The sequence below is a fragment of the Danio rerio genome, chromosome 4 (assembly GCF_052040795.2).
Source record: "Danio rerio strain M-AB ecotype USA chromosome 4, GRCz13ab, whole genome shotgun sequence".
In the NCBI taxonomy this organism is placed as follows: Eukaryota; Metazoa; Chordata; class Actinopteri; order Cypriniformes; family Danionidae; genus Danio; species Danio rerio.
Genome location: NC_141024.2, coordinates 53395643 through 53416870, shown reverse-complemented (window position 1 = coordinate 53416870; position 21228 = coordinate 53395643). Strand labels below are relative to the sequence as shown.

The window sequence follows — 21228 nt, the reverse complement described above, 5'->3', positions numbered from 1 at the left end:
AACATTTTATAATTTTTGACCGTAATTACAAGAAACAAGAAAGCTTTAAAAACCTCTCTAATAATGAAGAAAATTATCTGTACAGTCTAATCATTTAAATATGATGGATCCCCTCATATGTTCATTTATCTTGTTTAATGTATGTTCTGCATCACTCAGTTTTGTATGACTGTTACATGTGTTATGTCATCATATAATCCTGTCAGTTATATGCTTCATAATATCTCTGATGTTGGAGTAGGACTGATGTTACTCTCAAACCAGTGTGGAAAACAGATCTGGTTATCATTTGGTAGTAAGCGCTCAGCAGGGGTTGCAGTCTTACAAGATAAATTTACAGGGCAAATATTAAAATTTGAAAAGGATGATTGTGGTTGAATCTACTTTGTTACTAGTGCAACTGATAACAAAGTGAATAACGATATGCTTTTTACAAATATTAAATCCAGGATTCAACACTTCATTTTTATATATCCTTCAGCCAAAGTAACTTGGGGAGGAGATTTCAATACAGTGTTTAATGAAACCATTGATAGATGGCCTCCTAAAACTAAACCGGGTCCTTCCACTGAATTAGATAATGTATGCTTAAGATTGGGTCTTACTGATGTGTGGCGACATAAGAACACAGACAAGAAGGAATTTACTTGGTGTAATAAGGACTTGTCTCTTCATTCTCGAATTGACTATTGATTAGTGTCTAATGATTTAATTAATAACTCAATATCTGTATTTATAGAACCCTGCATAATGACGGACCATAAATCAACCTATGGTCTGTTAAATATGTTCAGCAGCAAAATCACACAAAGTTGTTACAGCATCGTCAGTGCCCTCTTTCCCCTATATGCAAACTGAAGGGGGTCCAAAAAGTTGACCACCTTGTATCAGATGTGCCTTGATAATACTCTTTCCATACATTTACCCAAAATAGATGTAAGAGCTATTGGTCTAAAATCTTTTAACTGATTGGCATTGGATATTTTGGGTACTGGAACAATTTTTGTTTCTTTCCATAAATTTGGAACCACTTTACAGTCTAACGAAAGCTGAAACAAACGGGTGAATACACTAGCTAGCTGAAAAGCATAATCTCTCAACACGCGACCTTTAAGCCCATCTGGGCCAGGTGCTTTATTTGGCTTTGTACTAGCAAGACAAGCTGCTATTTCATACTCTTTAAGTTTAATGGGCTCGTATGCAGGAATATTAGAACAGATTTTATCACATTCAATTTTACATTCCCCTTTATCAAACCTAGCAAAGAAAATATTTAAATCTTCTACCATAGGTGCACCATGTGATAAACATGCCTTTTTCGTTCTTCCCATGACACTGTTCATTCCTTCCCACGCCTTTTTAGCACTACTTTTAAATAACTTATCCTCAATCTTGTCTTTGTATGCAAATTTGGCTTTCTTAATTTGACCCCTGAGTTCCTTTCTTTTCTGTCTAACTAATTCAATATCCCCATTTTAAAAAGCAGATATTTTCTCATTTACACATGTTTTAAGATCATTTTTAAACCATAACCTATTATTTGGGTACATCTGAATTGTTTTAGTCTTAACACAATTACTTTCACAAAAACTTATGTAAGATGTAATGGTATCAGTAGTTTCATGTACATTTTCGCATGCATCAAAAAACACTTGCCACTCTGTATTTTCAAAACAGTCCCTTAGTTCCTCTTTGCTCTGATTTGTCCATAATTGTATCTCTTTAGTCACTGGTTTTTCTTGTTTAAACTTAGCTCGATATTTGGGTAACAGGTGTATGATGTTGTGGTCCGACCTCCCCAACGGAGGGCGACACACAGCTTTATATCTGTCTTTTATATTGCCAAAACATTTACCCAATATGCATGTTGATTGGGTCGGACAGTCCACATACTGATATAAAGTAGGCAAATGGCTTAATAACTCACATAAGTTCATATCCCCAAGAATTAAAATCGGTTGATCCGATGAACGAGCCAAGGCATCATTATAGCTGTCTGTTATTTGGCTTGCAGCTTCCTTATATTTTGGACCAGGAACGTATGTTAAAATTAAAGTAATTTAAATTAATTTAAGGCTTTCTCCAAGGATAGAATGGGATAGCATCTCGCGACAATTGTGAACTCTTGAATACATATCAAGTTACTGGAATGAAACCCTTTGAACCTGAAGATTTAAACTCAATAAATGAAGAGGGGTGAAGATGTATCAGGTTGTGAGAGTTTCTACAGGGCTGCAAGAAAGCAAAATAATTTTATGTGTTTCAAGGTATTATGAACTGAAAACCAATTTTCTGCACACTGCAATCAAATGGTCGGCTCTGAAAGGAGAATTAGAAGGATTAGGGAGGAGAAAATGTTTTGGGAGATGCAGGGAAACTGTCCTACACCCTTAGACTGTGTTTTTGATCATTTACATTGTTTGATTGTCACTCCCTGGAACAAACACCAATTTGCCTCCAATTTTGGGCTTTTGTCTGCAATTTTACAAAACTTGCTGGTGATTGAAAGTCTACCTAAACTCGGCCGGTGTGAACTTGCAATGAATGAGTGAGCGACTGATGCAGACTCCATAAAGCCCTGATCAGACTACACAATGCCATTTGCCAGTTACCACGGATCAGATTTGTGTCAGATTATGAGATTTTGACTTGATCAAATCTTGATGTGTTGTGGGTAACAAATGAACACTTTGGTTTCAAAACACTACACATTTATTATGATTGACTGATCTGAGAAAAGAAACAAGTTTTCTTCATGAAGACAATTAAACTTTCTGTAGACAACTGGTTTCCCTTAAAGAAATGTTTATGTGAAAACTCCCACAATACTACAAATAAATCGGTGTATGGGAAACCCAGTGTCTCTATTGTGAATGAGAATATGAGTGATTTGTTAGCTTACATGCTAATTCCAGTACTCAACAGACTACTGAATGACTTCAGCTATCTGTAAATTCCAATTATTATTAATATTCAATACATGTTGTACTGCTCATGTGCACTGATAGATTATATTGTGTGCTGTCTGCAAGTGGTGTGTGTGTGTAGGTTATAGTTTTATTGTGTTAAAGGTAAATTATTTTAAGAGTAACAAGTTATTTAATTATTAAAATTCTGATTGTTCCTCTGATTGTTATATATATATATATATATATATATATATATATATATATATATATATATATATATATATATATATATATATATATATATATATAAATTAAAAGAGGATACTTTTATTAGGCCTTTTATGAGTCTAATAATCTTAAAGTCACACTTTAAAAGAAGGTCCAAAAACCTGCATTTATAAATGAAGAATGTTTTGCAAAGCGTAAAAGGTTGTCAACCAGGTAATGCTGTGTAGAATTTGTTTTAGTTACACCAAATTTAACTTGTTTATTGTAAAAAGGGTTTACATGGATATTGACATGAGACATTCTGTATTATGCATTACGTATTATGAGTCATGAGTAGGGCCAGACAGAATCTGTCGACGTTTTTTGCTATTTCTGCAAAGAATTTTGATAAAAATCTTTTAATTTCTTCCGAAATATTTTAGGAGTATCATAACTAAAACCTAATTATGTGCAACAAAGAATATTATCTTTTAAACTTTTATTTAATGTTTAAAATGCAAATCCAATTAGATTCACTTTATCTGGTAAACAAAGCAAGTCTCTCATATAATATTTCTACTAAAAGACAGAAAATATTACTGTACAAACTGCATTGTAGATAAATCAGATAAACATTTTCATATTAGTCAATAATATTACTGTTATTAATTTAAAAAGTGAATAAATATATATTTACACACATTTACTCAAGTAAATTAAATAGAATTAATGATGGGCTAAAAATCTGCAGAAAATCTGTGGAATTCTGCGCATGACATTATGTATTATAAGTTATGTACATGAGTATATGCAGTTGTAGAAAACATGCTCAGTGTTTTCAATAACTTTCACAAAATTAACAAGTTATCCTCACTATCAAATTTTAATAAATTATTTTGATGGATACACATCATTAATCATTTTAACTGAAGTTCTTTAATTTTGGGGAGAATTGAATAAGAAATGTAACTTGTTCTTATTTTTCTAATTTCTGTGAATTAAATTCTTTTAAAATAAACGAGGTCTGAGCTGATTTGGATGAAGCCTTTAAATAAGAATATTCATTTAAAACTTATTATTACATTTTGGATCTCTAAAAATAAAGATGGAAGAGCGAACATTACAGAATAGTGTGAAAGAATACCTCTGATCAATACTGTGATGTTTTTAGGAATAACATTAATAACTGTGTAAAACTCTTTAGGGTGACAAGCAAAACCCTGTATTAAGAATGGATTGAATTATTTTAATTTAGCAAAAAGATCGTCATTTTAAGTGAAAAAAAAAAGTCAAATGCGATTATAATCTATTTGAACAAGTTTCCGTTTAATTTTGATGAGGTGACGAGGAATCTGAACCAGCACCAAAGCCACTTCCTCCACCTGCTCCATCAATAGAATATCCACCTGTTACCTCAGATGCCACTGAACTTTTACTATAGTTCCCACTATGATTTGGCCACAACCAGCACCAGCAGTACCACCAGCTCCACCGACAACATGTACAGAGAAGCTGAAGCTCTGGGTGCCACTGGACAATGTACCACATGTCCCCTCAAACAACTTAATACAGTGATTTTTTATTTATTTTTTTTTTAGCTCTGCACAGTTGCCAGACATTCAGAATCGCTCCCCAGCAAACATCAGAAACAGGTGGGTTCAACAAAGGTTTCCACCCATGTAAAAAAAAATGTTGCACAACAAATAGTAGTAATAACTATAATATACAGCCACAGTAAAAAGTTTGGAATACTTTATAATAAGCTTATTCTGCTCACTAAAATGTTATTGCATTTTTAAATCACTGTTATTTTATTAAATGTTTAAAATATAATTTATTCACATTTAAGCCTGAATTGTACGCATGATTAGTCTTCAGTGTGATGATTATGGAGGACCAAGAGTCCGAGGTTTCCACAGCGGGATGAACCGCCAACTTATCCAGCAAATTTTTACACAGCAGATGCCCTTCCAGCCGCAACCCATCTCTGGAAAACACACACACATGCTCTCTCTCTTTCACACACACACGCGCTCTCTTTCACACATGCACACACACTCACACACAGGCACGCACGCAAATGTCACACACACACACATGCACATAAGCTCTCTCTCACACACTCTCTTTCTCACACACACATGCACGTGCACGCACGCACACACACACACACTCTCTTATGCTTATGGTTATTATTGTTCTGTATTTTAATGTACAAATGATCTATAGAAATGTCATTGAGCTACAGTGTATAGAATTAAAAGGCAGGGAGTAGTCAGTTATTTATATATGCATTATTTATCTAACAATTGTCAACAGAACAGTAATGAAAATAGAGTAGAAAATGTAAAATTATTAAATTAGTTATTAATAATACAGTATTAACAATATAAATAAACAATGTAAATAAAATGTTAACTACAAACAGAAACCGACACAAAGGGGACTTAAAAGTCAAGGACCAGTCATTTATAAATGCAATATTTATTTAACAATGGTCAACAAAACAGTAATGAACATGGAATAAAAAATCAAAAAAATTAAATAAGTTAAATATTAACAGAATAAATACAAAAAATTAACAAATTTAATAAAATGTTAAATAAATTTAGAAACCAACAAGTAAAATATAATAAATTGAACTATTATGGTGCACCGTTGTGGAGGATAGTAGCATCTGTGTGCAAGTCCAATATAAACGTTCGAGGTTACAGAAGTAACCCTTCGTTCCCCGAGGAGGGGAACGGAAGTGCCATGAATGGGAGGATTTGGATCAGAAGCCGCTTATCTGGAGAGTATTGAACGGGCCAATGAAAGAAATTAATTGGCAGCGTAAGCTTGCGCAGGTGTGCGACATCTGCAATTATCTCAGCATATAAGCACACCTGAAGCCAGCAGACGCCATCCTTTTAAGCTGAAGAGACTTTCAAACAGCTAAGGGACAGTCATTATGGCGACGGAATATGGCACTTCCGTTCCCCTCCTCGGGGAACGAAGGGTTACTTCTGTAACCTCGAACGTTCCCCTTCGGTTGGGGAACTTCAGTGCCATGAATGGGAGAATATGGAAAGCGCCATAATGACTGCACCTTACCAACACCCCCGATGAGGAGATAGTCAAGCAAGCGTGACGCACCCACATCATGGGGGGCGCGGTCCTCCAACGTGTCCCTGGCCCTAATTTATCCTACTTCAACAGAAGTTTTACGGATTTAGATATATTTTTTGGGAAGTCGTGAGCATCTAGATAATTCTAGGAAATACGACAGTACGTTGGGAAGCGTGCAATCCCGATAGGGAGGACGCTGCGGAGGCCATCCGTTACCCAAGGGGGGGATAGATGGCAGAATTTACCTATGGACTAGCCCTAAAAAGGGGGAGTACGCATAGCAAAAGAGTGGTTAGCGGAGAGGGAAGACACGGGTCCGCCCAGGGGGGGGACTTAACCGTGGCGGAATAAGCATATGGGATCGCCTAGTGGGGATCACGCATAGCAGGCACCTATACCCAAAACGCGGGCTGACCAGCGGGCAGACCTACAACGTAGTGGGCCAGCAAGTGACTCCTCCGCTGAGTCAGTGCTGGGGGCCACGGAGGAATCTGCAGGGCTCACCTGACGGGGAACTTTACTGACAGATAAAAAAGGCGCACGTACCTCCGTGTTTAGGGAGAATGGCGCCGCAAGCGTGTTTCAACACTCTACCGAGTTGTCTCCTCAATCACCAAAGGGTTACCTAATACCCTTGAGGAAACCGGCTCCACTCGCAGATTGTAAAACCTTGCAAATGTGTTGGGTGTCGCCCAGCCCGCAGCTCTACAGATGTCTGTTAGAGAGGCGCCGCGTGCACGCGCCCAAGAGGATGCAACGCTCCGAGTGGAGTGTGCACGTACTCCCGGGGGACACGGCTGACCTCGACTCGAATAAGCGAGTGAAATGGCATCCACAATCCAGTGGGATAATCTTTGTTTCGATACGGCACTTCCCTGCTGCCGACCGCCATAACAGACAAAGAGCTGCTCAGATGATCTAAAATTCTGAGTACGGTCCACATAAATGCGCAGAGCGCGAACTGGACAAAGTAAAGAAAGGGCTGGGTCTGCCTCCTCCGGGGGCAGCGCTTGCAGGTTCACTACCTGATCTCTAAAGGGGGTGGTAGGAACCTTGGGCACATAACCGGGGCGGGGTCTCAGGATAACGTGAGAGTAATCCGGCCCGAATTCCAGGCACGAGTCACTGACCGAAAATGCCTCCAGGTCCCCGACCCTCTTGATGGAGGCCAACGCAACCAGCAGAGCTGTCTTCAGGGACAGAAATCTTAGAGATACTGATTCGAGTGGCTCAAAGGGATCGGATCGCAGACTCGTGAGAACGAGGGCGAGATCCCAAGAGGGCATGAGAGGGGGGCGAGATGGATTAATTCGCCTAGCACCCCTAAGGAACTGGATGACCAGGTTATGCTTTCCCACGGTGCCGCCAGCTACCGCGCTATGATAAGCGGAGATGGCGGCCACGTAAACCTTGAGAGTGGAGGGCGACAGCCTGCTGTCCAACTTCTCTTGAAGGAAAGAGAGCACAACACTAATCTGGCAATTTTGGGGGTCTTCTCTGCGAGAGACGCACCATTCAGTGAATAGACTCCACTTCAGGGCGTAGGCGCGCCTCGTGGAGGGGGCTCTAGCCTGAGTGATGGTATTAACCACCGCAGTCGGTAGGTTACCTAAGTCTTCCTCGCGTCTAGGGACCACACGTGGAGGTTCCAAAGATCGGGGCGAGGGTGCCAGATGGTGCCCTGTCCCTGAGAGAGTAGGTCCTCTCTCAAAGGGATCCGCCAGGGGAGGGCCGTCGCGAGGAGTGAGAGCTCTGATATCCAGGTCCGGTTGGGCCAAAGGGGCGCAACTAGCAGAACCTGTTCCTCGTCCTCCCTGACCTTGTACAGAAACTGCGCGAGCAGGCTCACTGGGGGAAACGCATACTTGCGCATGCCCCGAGGCCAGCTGTGGGCCAGTGCATCCGTGCCGAGAGAGCCCTCGGTCAGGGAAAAAAACAACTGGCAGTGAGCGTTCTCGGGGGAAGCAAACAGATCGATCTGGGCCTCCCCGAATCGCGCCCATATCAGCTGAACAGACTCGGGGTGGAGTCTCCATTCTCCAGGGCGTAACAGCTGTCGTGAGAGCGCATCGGCTGCACGATTGAGCGTGCCTGGGACGTGAATGGCGCGCAGCGATTTCAGCCGGGGGTGACTCCAGAGGAGCAGACGGCGGGCGAGCTGAGACATGCGGCGAGAGCGCATACCCCTCATGCGGTTGATATACGCCGCCGCCGCCGTACTGTCCGTCCTGACCAGCACGTGTTGCCGCTCCAGCACCGGTAAAAAGCAGTGGAGAGCGAGGAACACTGCCAACAGCTCTAGGCGATTGATATGCCAATGCAGCTGGGCACCCTTCCAGAGGCCCGCAGCCGCATGCCCGCGACACACGACCCCCCAACCCGTGTTGGAAGCGTCTGTTGAAACAACAACATGGCTGGACGCCTGTCCTAGAGGCACGCCGGCCTGTAGGAACGAGGGGTCGTTCCAAGGGCTGAGGGCGCGGCGACACAGCGCAGTAACCGAGACCCGGTGTGTGCCCGCGTGCCATGCGCGTCTGGGGACCCGATCGTGAAGCCAGTGCTGAAGTGGTCTCATATGGAGCAACCCGAGCGGCGTGACGGCGGCTGCGGATGCCATATGCCCCAGGAGCCTCTGAAAGAACTTCAGTGGGACCACTAGTTTGCTGTCGAGCTCCCTCAGACAGTTCAGCAACAGGCGAGCGCGTTCCTCGGAGAGGTGCGCTACCATGGTGATCGAGTCCAGCTCCATCCCGAGAAAAGAAATCCTCTGCACGGGGGCGAGTTTGCTCTTTTCTCGGTTGACCTGAAGCCCCAGTAGGCGGAGATGCCGAAGCACCTCGTCCCTGTGCATAATCAATTGCTCCCGCGAGTGGGCTAAAATCAGCCAGTCGTCGAGATAACCGAGTATGCAAATGCCCGCGAGCCGAAGGGGCGCTAGGGCACCCTCCGCGAGTTTGGTGAAGACCCGCGGAGACAGAGAGAGCCCGAAGGGGAGGACCTTGTACTGCCACGCTCGACCCTCGAACGCAAACCGCAGAAATTGGCGGTGGCGTGGAAGAATGGAGACATGGAAATACGCGTCCTTCAGGTCTATGGCTGCAAACCAATCCCGAGGACGAACGCATTGGAGAATGCGCCTCTGCGTGAGCATTCTGAACGGCAGCTTGTGCAGACAGCGGTTCAAAACGCGCAGATCTAGGATTGGCCGTGACCCACCGCTCTTTTTGGGTACGATGAAGTATGGGCTGTAAAACCCACTCTCCATCTCGGCTGGAGGAACCGGCTCGATTGCACCCTTCGCCAGGAGGGCAGCAATCTCCTCTCGCAAGACAGGGGCGGACAGGGGGTTGACCCTGGAGAAATACACGCCCGTAAACTTGGGGGGCCGTTTCGCGAACTGAATCGCGTAACCGAGTCTGATTGTGCGTATGAGCCACCGCGAGGGGCTGGCCCGCGCTAACCAGGCAGGCAGAGCCCTCGCTAATGGAGTCATCGCTACAATCGCTGACGTACCAGCGGTGGGGCAGCGCGGAGTGGGTGTGCTGATCCGGGAAGCACGAGGGTCCCGCGGAAGAGCTGGAGGAGAGCGATTCGCTCTGGCTCCGCACCCTGACTCCGGAGAGGGGGCTGGAGGGCTGAGGGAAGGGAGACCGTCCCCCCAGCGCTCGTGAGCCACTGGCGAAGCACGTAGAGTCTGCGAGCCGGAAGGCAGCGCGTCCCGGACTGGCAGAACTCGTGCAGTCACATCCGGGGAAGGGAAAAAGTGCTCTTTTACTGATGTTTTGGTGGCACTGAAAAGTACCGTTGTTATCGGGGCCCCGCCCTCCAGCGGGGAAAGAGCAAGTTTCCTCTTCTCCGGATGGCCTGTCTCAGGGACGCTTCGCGGTCCGTTTACCGGACTTAACGGCGCCCTGGGCAGGAGGGGCTGCCGGCTTTCGAGGTGAACGCCGCGCCCGCTTGGCCGGAGGCGCAGGCGGGGGCGGGGCAGCACTCGTTGGCGGGCGCCCTCGGCGAGGAACAGCGGAGGTGGATGGCTCGGCGGGCGGAGCGGGCTTACGGCCACGCCGATAGATGACATTGCCCATCGCATCCGACTGCTCTTTCACCGCCTTGAATTCCTGGGTGAATTCACCGACGGTGTCGCCGAACAGGCCAGCCTGGGATATGGGCGAGTCAAGAAAGCGAACTTTGTCAACGTCGCGCATATCGGCCAGGTTTAGCCAGAGGTGGCGTTCCTGAACCACAAGTGTGGACATTGTCCTCCCCAGCGCACACGCGACGGACTTAGTAGTCCGAAGAGCATAGTCGGTCGCGGTGCGCAGCTCATGTAATAAGCTTGGGTTGGACCCGCCCTCGTGCAGCTCGGCCAGCGCCTGCGCTTGGTAGCGCTGGTAGGTGGCCATCGCGTGCAAAGCAGAAGCAGCCTGGCCCGCAGCCTTATAAGCTCTGGCTCCGAGGGAGGCAGACAACCTACAGGCTTTGGACGGGAGGCGGGGCAAACCCCGCCACGTAGAGGCGCCGCGCGGACAAAGATTGACCGCGATAGCGCGCTCCACTGACGGGATCGCCTCATACCCCCTGGCAGCTCCGCCGTCAAGGGCGGTGAGGGCGGAGGCACTCGCAGCACGGGCAGAGAAAGGTGCCCTCCAGGACTGCGTGAGCCTACTGTGCACTTCCGGGAAGAAGGGGACGAGAGGCTTCGAAGGCTTCGCCTTCTGGTCCTCTACGTAGCACCCATCTAGTCGGTCCGGCCGCGGAGCTGGGGGATAAACCATCTCCAACCCCACGGCCGAAGCAGCCCGGGAAAGCACGGCTAACATGTCCGCTTCAGGATCCGATTTGACAGCGCTCACCTGCCCGGAGGGGGCGAGCGGGTCCGGATCTTCGTCGGACAGTGAAAGCCCACCCTCCGATGCCGCGGAGGACATCTGATCTCCGGTGTCAGCGAGTGTGAGAGCTACCATCTGGTTAGACGGATCACTCTCACCACCCGAAGCTTGGATGGAGCGCCGTGAGGAGCGAGAGGTCCGCGAGCCCGTGGGCGGCGGATTAGCTCCCGCTGAAACCCTCAGATCTGCCCGAGCGCCCGCTGCTTTTTTAGAACAGGAGGCAACTGGGGTGGCTCGTTCTCTTGCGAAAGTTAGCCGCGATCTTAGCTGTGCAACGGTCATGGCATCGCAATGACGACATGAACCGCCCGCGAGCACCGCATTAACATGCTGGACCCCCAAACATGCAATGCAGTGATCGTGTCCATCATCCGGAGACAGGAAACCCCCGCATCCAGAAACGCACAGTCGGAGCGCCATCCTGAAAAGGACGTGCTGCACGACTGTGTTGCTCTTTTAGGAAAGTTGCAACTATACGCACCGCTCTGGAGGACCGGACCCAAAGAACCGCAGGCAAGGGAGTACCCAGCTCGACCGTCTGCCACCGCGAAGACCCACTCTGGACCGGGAGACACACTCGTTCGCTCTGAAGTGCTGATCAGCAAGAGGAACCCTCATCGACTCACTCAGAAAGGATCTGAAGCGAAAAGGATGGCGTCTGCTGGCTTCAGGTGTGCTTATATGCTGAGATAATTGCAGATGTCGCACACCTGCGCAAGCTTACGCTGCCAATTAATTTCTTTCATTGGCCCGTTCAATACTCTCCAGATAAGCGGCTTCTGATCCGAATCCTCCCATTCATGGCACTGAAGTTCCCCAACCGAAGGGGAACTAAGGATAGCTGATGATGTGCTGCATCTTCTTTTGTTTAAAAGTAACTGTGTAGTTACAAATACAGGGAAAATCTGTTTGCTAATTATACATACATGAACACATTAGTGCATTGAATGACTTCGTTTTTGTGAGCTAAACTAGGTTTTTGGGAACTAAGCATTGTATCAGTTGATAAATTTGGTTATTTTCTGTAAATTAAAACAGTTATATAACCACTGCCGGTATTTTTCAGTAAATTTAAAGGATTTTTTTAGCAGTGTAAATAAATTAAAGTTAATTATAAATGTTGTGTTGATTGAACTAAACAACATTACCTTACCTTTATGTAACTAACTTAAGTTCACTCAAATGAATATTCTTTCTTTAAGGTAACTTTACTCGGTTACGTGGAACTTGTTGACATAAAAAAGTTAATTAAAGCCAACATATCATTTTTCTGAGTGCAAGGTCCTCTGTCCACGAGACTGCAATGGGCATTTCTCAATCTGAAAAAAAGTCATGAAAAATAGAATAAATAATTTTAACTCAATGACTCCTTTAATAAAGCACAAAATAGCTCTGTAAATTAATGTAACACTGTTTCTAGAATGTGTGTAATATTTATCTAATATGTAATTGTACAGTTTGTATCTCCAAAAACGAAAAGAAAAAGATAGAGGTAAAGTTGGTTTTATATTCGCACATTCGTTCATTTAGGAGTCTCTATATTGTTTACCATATTACTTTGAATATTCGATCGAAATTAGCATGCAAGTATGATTTGAAAACAATATCAACAATTATCTAATTCACTGTGAACAATGCTGTACTTTGATAATCATTAATCATTGTCTGCTAATATGATTTTCCTATTTAGAATTTGCAAAGAATTTTTTTCTGAAATGATATTATTAAGGAGAATGTCTGAATATCCAAATATAAAACCAACTTTACCTCTATAAGAAAAAAAAATAAGAGGAACTGGACAGGAACATTTCAGGCCTTAAAACCACATGCTGTATTGTACACTAATAATACATTCCCCCACCTTTTAAAATCTCTCTCATAAACGGTCAAACTATAGTAAATTATTCGACGTAAATCTCAAAATACATGCATTTTAAAACACATTATTATTTAAAAACAAGTATGACATGTTTTACATAGATACTGTACTGAATGTACTGAAGCCTAACAAGTTAAGCAAATTTCAACAAACGTTATATCATGTAAACGAAATACACACCCTTTGATAAATCTCAAGCCACTTTTTTTATTGAGGAGCTGGCCTGTTCCTGTTGCCCTCTTCTGATGGCCAAACTCCTGTGCTGGCAAACTTTTTCAGACGTGAAATCCAGTCAGCGTCTGACATGGCTTTGTGGAATTTTTCAGACATTTTTTCTCCTATAAATTAAACGGTTTTAGATTAAAGTATCCAAATTTGAAATACAACACACTAAAACATCAATACGTGCAATTATGTAGATTTTCTTATCTTTTTAAGAAATCACTATCAGAAAAAAAAATCCTGAACTTTAAACAAAACGATGCTGTGCTCTGTCGAATGATGCTGTTTGTCGAAAATCACTGAAGGTCAAGGAACTTTTTTGACCTCTGACCCGCCTCCAGATGACCCTGTTATTCCTTCGTGTACCTTCGGCTCAGTTCGGAAAATTGATTGACATCTGACTAACCTGTTTGACTGCACACCTAGCGGTGAATCTTGGAACGGTTTCTTCCCCAGCTTTACCATTGCCATGACTCTGATTGGTCAAATGTTGAAAATGTTGAGAATTACGGTCCGCGATTGGCTGCAAATGTTGAGATGCTGCAAAGTGATTGGCTACAATGTTGGACCGAATCACTCCGATGGGCTCTCATCTTCAACATCTGTGAAATATTGATGGACAATCCTTTAGCAGATGGCACTGCTAATCCATTGTGCTCTTTAAATCCCATCCTCGTCGCTAATATGTCCTGGCATTCGAGAGAGACTGGTGCTTCTGTGGAACTTGTTTTACTCTCACTCTTTTAGCGTTTTGAAGGATGTTGTTGGAAAATTTTATTACGAAGTGGCCAAGTCCATCGAATCCCATCCTTGTCGTTCAAATGCTTTGGCGTTTGAAAGAGGCCGGTGCTTTTGTGAAAGGTGTTTTACTCGCACGCTCTTATCGTTTTAAAGAATGTTGTTGCAAAAATTCATGTCATCTTTACCGAAAAGAGCTGCAAATACATACAGAAATGCTATAGTCCAGCCCCCATCAGGAAAGGGAGTATATACATGACGAGGTGGCCGAGTCCATCAAATCCCATTCTTGTCGTTCAAATGGCAAAACTGAAAGTCATCTTACCGAAAATAGTTGCACAAACATGCCTTTACAAATATGTGCCACAGTCCGGCCTCCACCAGAGAAAAAGGTGTATACGAGACGAGTTGGCAGAGTAGTTAAGGCGATGGACTGCTAGTCCATTGTGCTTTGCACACGTGTGTCTGAATTCCATCCTTGTCGCTCATATGTTCTGGCATTTGATAGAATGGTGTTTCTGTAGAAGTTGTTTTACTATCACTCCCTTAGCGGTTTGAAGGATGTTGTTGCAAAATTTAATGTCATCTTTATAAAAAAAGAGCTGCAAATACAAACATATATGCCATAGTCCAGCCCCCATCATGAAAGTGAGTACATACATGATGAAGTGGAAGAGTCCATCGAATCCCATCCTTGTCGTTCAAATGCTCTGGCATTTGAAAGAGGCCGGTGGTTCCGTGGAAGGTGTTTTACTCGCAACTCTTATCGTTTTGAAGGATGTTGTTGCAAAATTTAACGTCATCTTTACAGAAAATAGCAGCAAATACATACAGAAATGCCATAGTCCAGCCCCCAACAGGCAAGTGAGTACATACATGACGGGGTGGCCGAGTCCATCGAATCCCATTTTTGTCGTTCATTTGCTCTGTCGTTCATACGGCAAAACTGAAAGTCATCTTACCGAAAATAGTTGCAGAAACATACATTTACAATTATGTGCCGCAGTCCGGCCTCCACCAGAGAAGACGGAAAATACATAACGAGATGGCCGAGTGGTTAAGGCGATGGACTGCTAATCCATTGTGCTCTGCATGTGTGGGTTCGAATCCCATCCTCGTCGCTCATATGTTATGGCATTCAAGAGATCATGGTCTTTCTGTAGAAGTTCTCACTCTTTTAGCGTTTAAAAGGATGTTGTTGCAAAATTTTATGTCAACTTTATCGAAAATAGCTGCAAATACAAACATATGCCATAGTCCAGCCCCCATCATGAAAGTGAGTACATACATGACGGGGTGGCCGAGTCCATCGAATCCCATTTTTGTCATTCATTTGATCTTTCATTCATACGGCAAAACTGAAAGTCATCTTACCGAAAATAGTTGCTGAAACATACATATACAATTATGTGCCAAAGTCCGGCCTCCACTAGAGAAAAAGGAAAATACATGATGTGTTGGCTGTGTGGTTAACGCGATGGACTGCTAGTCCATTATGCACTGCATGAGTGGGTTTGAAACCCATCCTTGTGCTCATTTGATTCGGCATTCGAGAGATCATGGTGTTTCTGTAGAATTTCGTTTATTCTCATTATTTTATCATTTTGAAGGATGTTGTTGCAAAATTTTATGTCAACCTTATCAAAAATAACTGAAAATACAAACATATATGCCATAGTCCAGCCCCCATCATGAAAGTGAGTACATACATGACGAGGTGGAAGAGTCCATCGAATCCCATCCTTGTCGTTCAAAAGCTCTGGCGTTTGAAAGAGGCCGGTGCTTCTGTGGAAGGTGTTTTACTCGCACGCTCTGATCGTTTTGAAGGATGTTGTTGCAAAATTTAACTTCATCTTTACCGAAAATAGCAGCAAATACATACTGAAATGCCGTAGTCCAGCCCCCAACAGGCAAGTGAGTACATACATGACGGGGTGGCCGAGTCCATCGAATCCCATTTTTGTCGTTCATTTGCTCTGTCGTTCATACGTCAAAATTGAAAGTCATCTTAACGAAAATAGTTGCAGAAACATACATTATCAAATATGTGCCACAGTCCGGCCTTCACCAGAGAAGAAGGAAAGGACGTGACGAGGTGGCCGAGTGGTTAAGGTGATGGACTGCTAATCCATTGTGCTCTGCATGCGTGGGTTCGAATCCCATCCTCGTCGCTTATATGTTCTGGCATTCGAGAGATCATGATGTTTGGGTAGAAGTTCTCTCACTCTTTTATCGTTTTGAAGGATGTTGTTGCAAAATTTTATGTCAACTTTATCGAAAATAGCTGCAATTACAAACATATGCCATAGTCCAAACCCCATCATGAAAGTGAGTAAATACATGACGAGGTGGAAGAGTCCATCGAATCCCATCCTTGTCGTTCAAATGCTCTGGCGTTTGAAAGAGGCCGGTGCTTCCGTGGAAGGTGTTTTACTCGCACGCTCTTATCGTTTTGAAGGATGTTGTTGCAAAATTTAACGTCATCTTTACCGAAAATAGCAGCAAATACATACAGAAATGCTATAGTCCAGCCCCCAACAGGAAAGTGAGTACATACATGACGGGGTGGCCGAGTCCATCGAATCCCATTTTTGTCGTTTATTTGATCTTTCGTTCATACGGCAAAACTGAAAGTCATCTTACCGAAAATAGTTGCTGAAACATACATATACAATTATGTGCCAAAGTCCGGCCTCCACTAGAGAAAAAGGAAAAAACATGACGTGTTGGCCGTGTGGTTAACATAATGGACTGCTAGTCCATTATGCACTGCATGAGTGGGTTTGAAACCCATCCTCGTCGCTCATTTGATTCTGCATTCGAGAGATCATGGCGTTTCTGTAGAATTTCGTTTATTCTCATTATTTTAGCGTTTTAAAGGATGTTGTTGCAAAATTTGATGTCATCTTTATCGAAAATAGCTGAAAATACAAACATATATGCCATAGTCCAGCCCCCATCATGAAAGTGAGTACATACATGACGAGGTGGAAGAGTCCATCGAATCCCATTCTTGTCGTTCAAAAGCTCTGGCGTTTGAAAGAGGCCGGTGCTTCTGTGGAAGGTGTTTTACTCGCACGCTCTTATCGTTTTGAAGGATGTTGTTGCAAAATTTAACGTCATCTTTACCGAAAATAGCAGCCAATATATACAGAAATGCCGTAGTCCAGCCCCCAACAGGAAAGTGAGTACATATATGACGGGGTGGCCGAGTCCATCGAATCCCATTTTTACGTTCATTTGCTCTGTCGTTCATACGTCAAAATTGAAAGTCATCTTACCGAAAATAGTTGCAGAAACATACATATACAAATATGTGCCACAGTCCGGCCTCCCCCATAGAAGAAGGATAGTACGTGACGAGGTGGCCGAGTGGTTAAGGTGATGGACTGCTAATCCATTGTGCTCTGCGCGCGTGGGTTCGAATCCCATCCTCGTCGCCCATATGTTCTGGCATTTGAGAGATTATAGTGTTTCTGTAGAAATTCTTTCACTCTTACAGTGTTTTGAAGGATTTTGTTGCAAAATTTTATGTCAACTTTATCGGAAATAGCTGCAAATACAAACATATGCCATAGTCCAGCCCCCATCATGAAAGTGAGTACATACATGACGAGGTGGAAGAGTCCCATCCTTGTTGTTCAAATGCTTTGGCATTTGAAAGAGCCTGGTGCTTCCGTGGAAGGTGTTTTACTCGCACGCTCTTGTCGTTTTGAAGGATGTTGTTGCAAAATTTAAAATCATCTTTACCGAAAATAGCAGCAAATACATACAGAAATCCTATAGTCCAGCCCATATCCGGAAAGTGAGTACATACATAACGAGGTGGCCGAGTCCATCGAATCCCATTCTTGCCGTTCTTATGCTCTGTCGTTCATATGGCAAAACTGAAAGTCATCTTACCGACAATAGTTGCAGAAACATATGTAACCCTAGTGAAATAGTTAAAGTATAATCATATTATTATTATATCTACAAGTCTTTATAAATATGATGAACAAAATAAAATTCATGTATACAAATGTAGTTTGAGGTAAAGTAACAACTAATCGTAAGAGCGGGTTGTTAGCTCCGCCCCTTCCAGCTTGCCACAGAGAGAGAGCAGAGACGAGACCGGTTGGCAAAATAATAGAGGAGCAAACTTGAACAAAAAGATTAAAATACAGTATGTTAAGATTCCCAAACAGTTTAAAAGTGATTGTAGTTGTACTAAATCAAGTTGTACCTGCAAAAGTATTAGTGTATTTAAGAGTGTGTTGAAGTCAGACTGCATGTTGCATTGCGTTTACTGTGCGCTGACGCCATTTTGCAATCGCGTGTGTGTGAGAAGACCATAGAGTGATATAGACATCGTGAGTTTGACAGGTATTCCATTATATTAGCTCATTTTATGGTATACATGTGTGTGTATGTGTTTTATTTGTTCTACGTGTTGTATAATTTGTATGTTTTTGAAATTATTTTGAACATATTAAACTTATTTATATATTCTGGTCTGTGATCATGCCAGGTTTTTTTCTGAGGACATTTTCCCAGTTTCACTGGATTCCTTGTATTGATGGCGAGCCTCCTACGTCGACCTGGAAAATTGTGAAGTACACATATTTCAATTTATCCTCATTTCACCGGATAAAGTAAGAATTTGCCAAAAAGTTAATACCTTTATTAGACTGCGATTTTTTAATGCAGCTCTAAGGACTGATTTTCTTGACGGGGAAAAAACAGAACTTTATCTGAATTGAACTGATTTCACCAATTTTAGAGTGAACAACGACACTGATTTATTTGTGTTATTTTATGGTTTCTTTTGTTTTCACTTGAATTCATTTATTGTGATTTGTGTTTGATTTAAAATAATTGTAAAGTGGGTGCACCCTGGGGTTGTGTATAAATAGTTATGTTACTGATGTAAGTATTGTTTACTAAGACAAATACGAAAAGGAAAAAATTCATACAATCTAAAGTAAAACTATTTTTGTATTTAAAAAATTCAGTTTGTCTTTGGTTATTGCTCAGTTTCACCCCCACCTCCTTTTACTTACCTTGTAAACTTCTGGTTTTATTGTCTGGTCCAATAATAAATAAATATAGTACACCTGTTACACTTGGATGGGAGACCCCCTGGGAATACCAGGTGCTGTAAGCTTTTCGAAGTCTTTCATTTGGCAGCTGATACACTTCCCCGTGTCACAGCTTCGCTGCCATTATTTTTTCTCGCCTTCAAGGGCATTGTTTCTGTCGGTGCTGAGTCGATGCCAGCTGAGCTGCGCTCGGTCCCTGGTGCTGCGCCTGTTTTAAATAGCCAACTCTTGAAAGACTCTCTTGCTTACGGCCATACCATGCTGGCAATACCTGATCTCATCTGAACTCGGAAGTAAAGCAGGGTCGGGCCTGGTTAGTACTTGGATGGCAGACCGCCTGGCAATACCAGGTGCTGTAAGCTTTTCGAAGTCCTATATTTGTGTTACTACCTCTTTGATGTTAGTCTAGGGTAAAGGTAATAACATTTAAAAGGTGTGGTACTGTTACAAGATGATGGGTGAAAGTAAAAGACATAAACAACAAAAGTGATTTAATGTACAAAAAAGTGAAATCAGAATAATGCCCAAATATGTATACAATAAGAAAAAAATATTTACAATAATAAAGTAATAAATTAAACAAAGTATCAAACAAAATTAGGTCAACTTAAGAGTAAGGGGACGCTAGTGAAGCCAAATCAATGAAATTAATATAACAAAACAATTCTAACTCATAAGCAAACCCCTTACCTCGCTAGAAACATAAAAAGAATTATATTCTGAACTAAAACAAAACAAATACAATTGGCATTCACTTCCTTACCTGGGGCCTGTTTCAGTAAGGAGTTTCAAACAACTCGGAGTTTAAACTTGAACTCTGAGTTGATTTACAGAGAAATTAAAAACTTTTTGGTTTCAGAATAGCTGATCTGAGTTAGATCAATCAACTTTGAGAAGACCAATTCAGAGTTAAGCGCGCGCACCGTGACTATAAAAAGACATTATCAATGGAGCGCAGATGTTTTGAGTGACAATGACAACATCTCAAAAAAACAGATCAGCATTTCTTTCTCCAGCTGAACTTGATCTGCTCATGCAAAGTTATAGCAAATATGAGTGTATATATTTAAAAAGAAGCAACCATCAGTGAAACAGAGACAGTTAGCCTGGGAAAACAGCTGCTCAAGTTAATGCATAATTTTTAATTTAAAGTATTTAAATATTTAAGTATAATAAAATAAGTAATGTAATGTGTGACGTTTATACAATGTTTCTAAACTTTTATACACGTTTATCAGTTTTAATAGATTTAACAGTGCACTTGTGTGTCTGCCTTTTTATTGATCAAATGATAGAGGTTGATAACATTTAGAAGGTAAGCAGTGCTAAAAATAATTTTTAGAAAGAATAATAATCCCATTAATCTAGTAACAGTACATGTCAAAGGTTAAGCTAATTATTTATGAAAAAAGAACAAGCCATTCTCGTACGTGACTTTGTTCTGTGTGTGACAAAAATGTAGGCAATATCTAAGTTTCCATCCAAATATATTACATAAATTTGTGCAAAACTGGAATAACACCTAAAAGATGCGAATAAAGCAGCGTTTTCATCCAACAAGTCAAAGAGAACACAATCGTCACTTTCTGATTAACTTGCGCCAAATATCTACAGTAAAAACAGAATTTACTGCGGTAGAAGAAGCTGCGGCAATAATGTTTTATTTAATAAATGTACTTGCGCCTCAGAAGACAATGCTGACACACAATGAACACGTGGGGGCGTTTGAAGCCATGAGACACGGAGATCTTGACATGCTCCAGACGCTCAGAGGTAATTAATAATATACAATAATACTGAAACAGTTAAGGCATTTTAGAATGACTAAAACAACATTTAAGATGTTCTACAGTGTGCTCAGTCTGCCGGTTTGTCCATTCACACACATTTTCATCATCATCTCTAACAAACCATTTTTTAATGCACATACTGTAATTGGTTAAGTGTTTCCTTCGTAGTTCATGCACATCTTTTCTTATCAAATAAAAGTTTAACCTACTCAGTTATGCACATGTTTTATTATGCGTATTTTCAAAAGTTATGTGAATCATGATGTTTCCATCAATCGTTTTAATGCACTTCTCCAAAATGAGCTCTAAAATAGGTGTGCGGAGACGTAAGGCTAACGCCTGTTTCACACCGCAAGCGTCAGCGGCGCGTGAGCAGCGCGTATGTCGAGCAGTAGCTGCACGCAG

General features: G+C 42.5%; 2 protein-coding genes, 2 non-coding genes and 1 pseudogene across 6 annotated transcripts in view; 4 read left to right on the top strand and 1 right to left on the bottom strand.

The window, feature by feature from the left end:
* The window catches only part of LOC137490924 (uncharacterized), a 671652-nt gene that overhangs the window by 96651 nt on the left and 553773 nt on the right, over positions 1-21228 (bottom strand). The window lies entirely within an intron of this gene.
* The window catches only part of si:dkey-151g22.1, a 472026-nt gene that overhangs the window by 29525 nt on the left and 421273 nt on the right, over positions 1-21228 (top strand). The window lies entirely within an intron of this gene.
* trnas-gcu (transfer RNA serine (anticodon GCU)) lies at positions 16042-16123 on the top strand. The gene has a single exon. It is a non-coding gene; the product is annotated as a tRNA-Ser (tRNA).
* trnas-gcu (transfer RNA serine (anticodon GCU)) lies at positions 17311-17392 on the top strand. The gene has a single exon. It is a non-coding gene; the product is annotated as a tRNA-Ser (tRNA).
* Positions 19277-19395, top strand: LOC137494151 (5S ribosomal RNA; annotated as a pseudogene).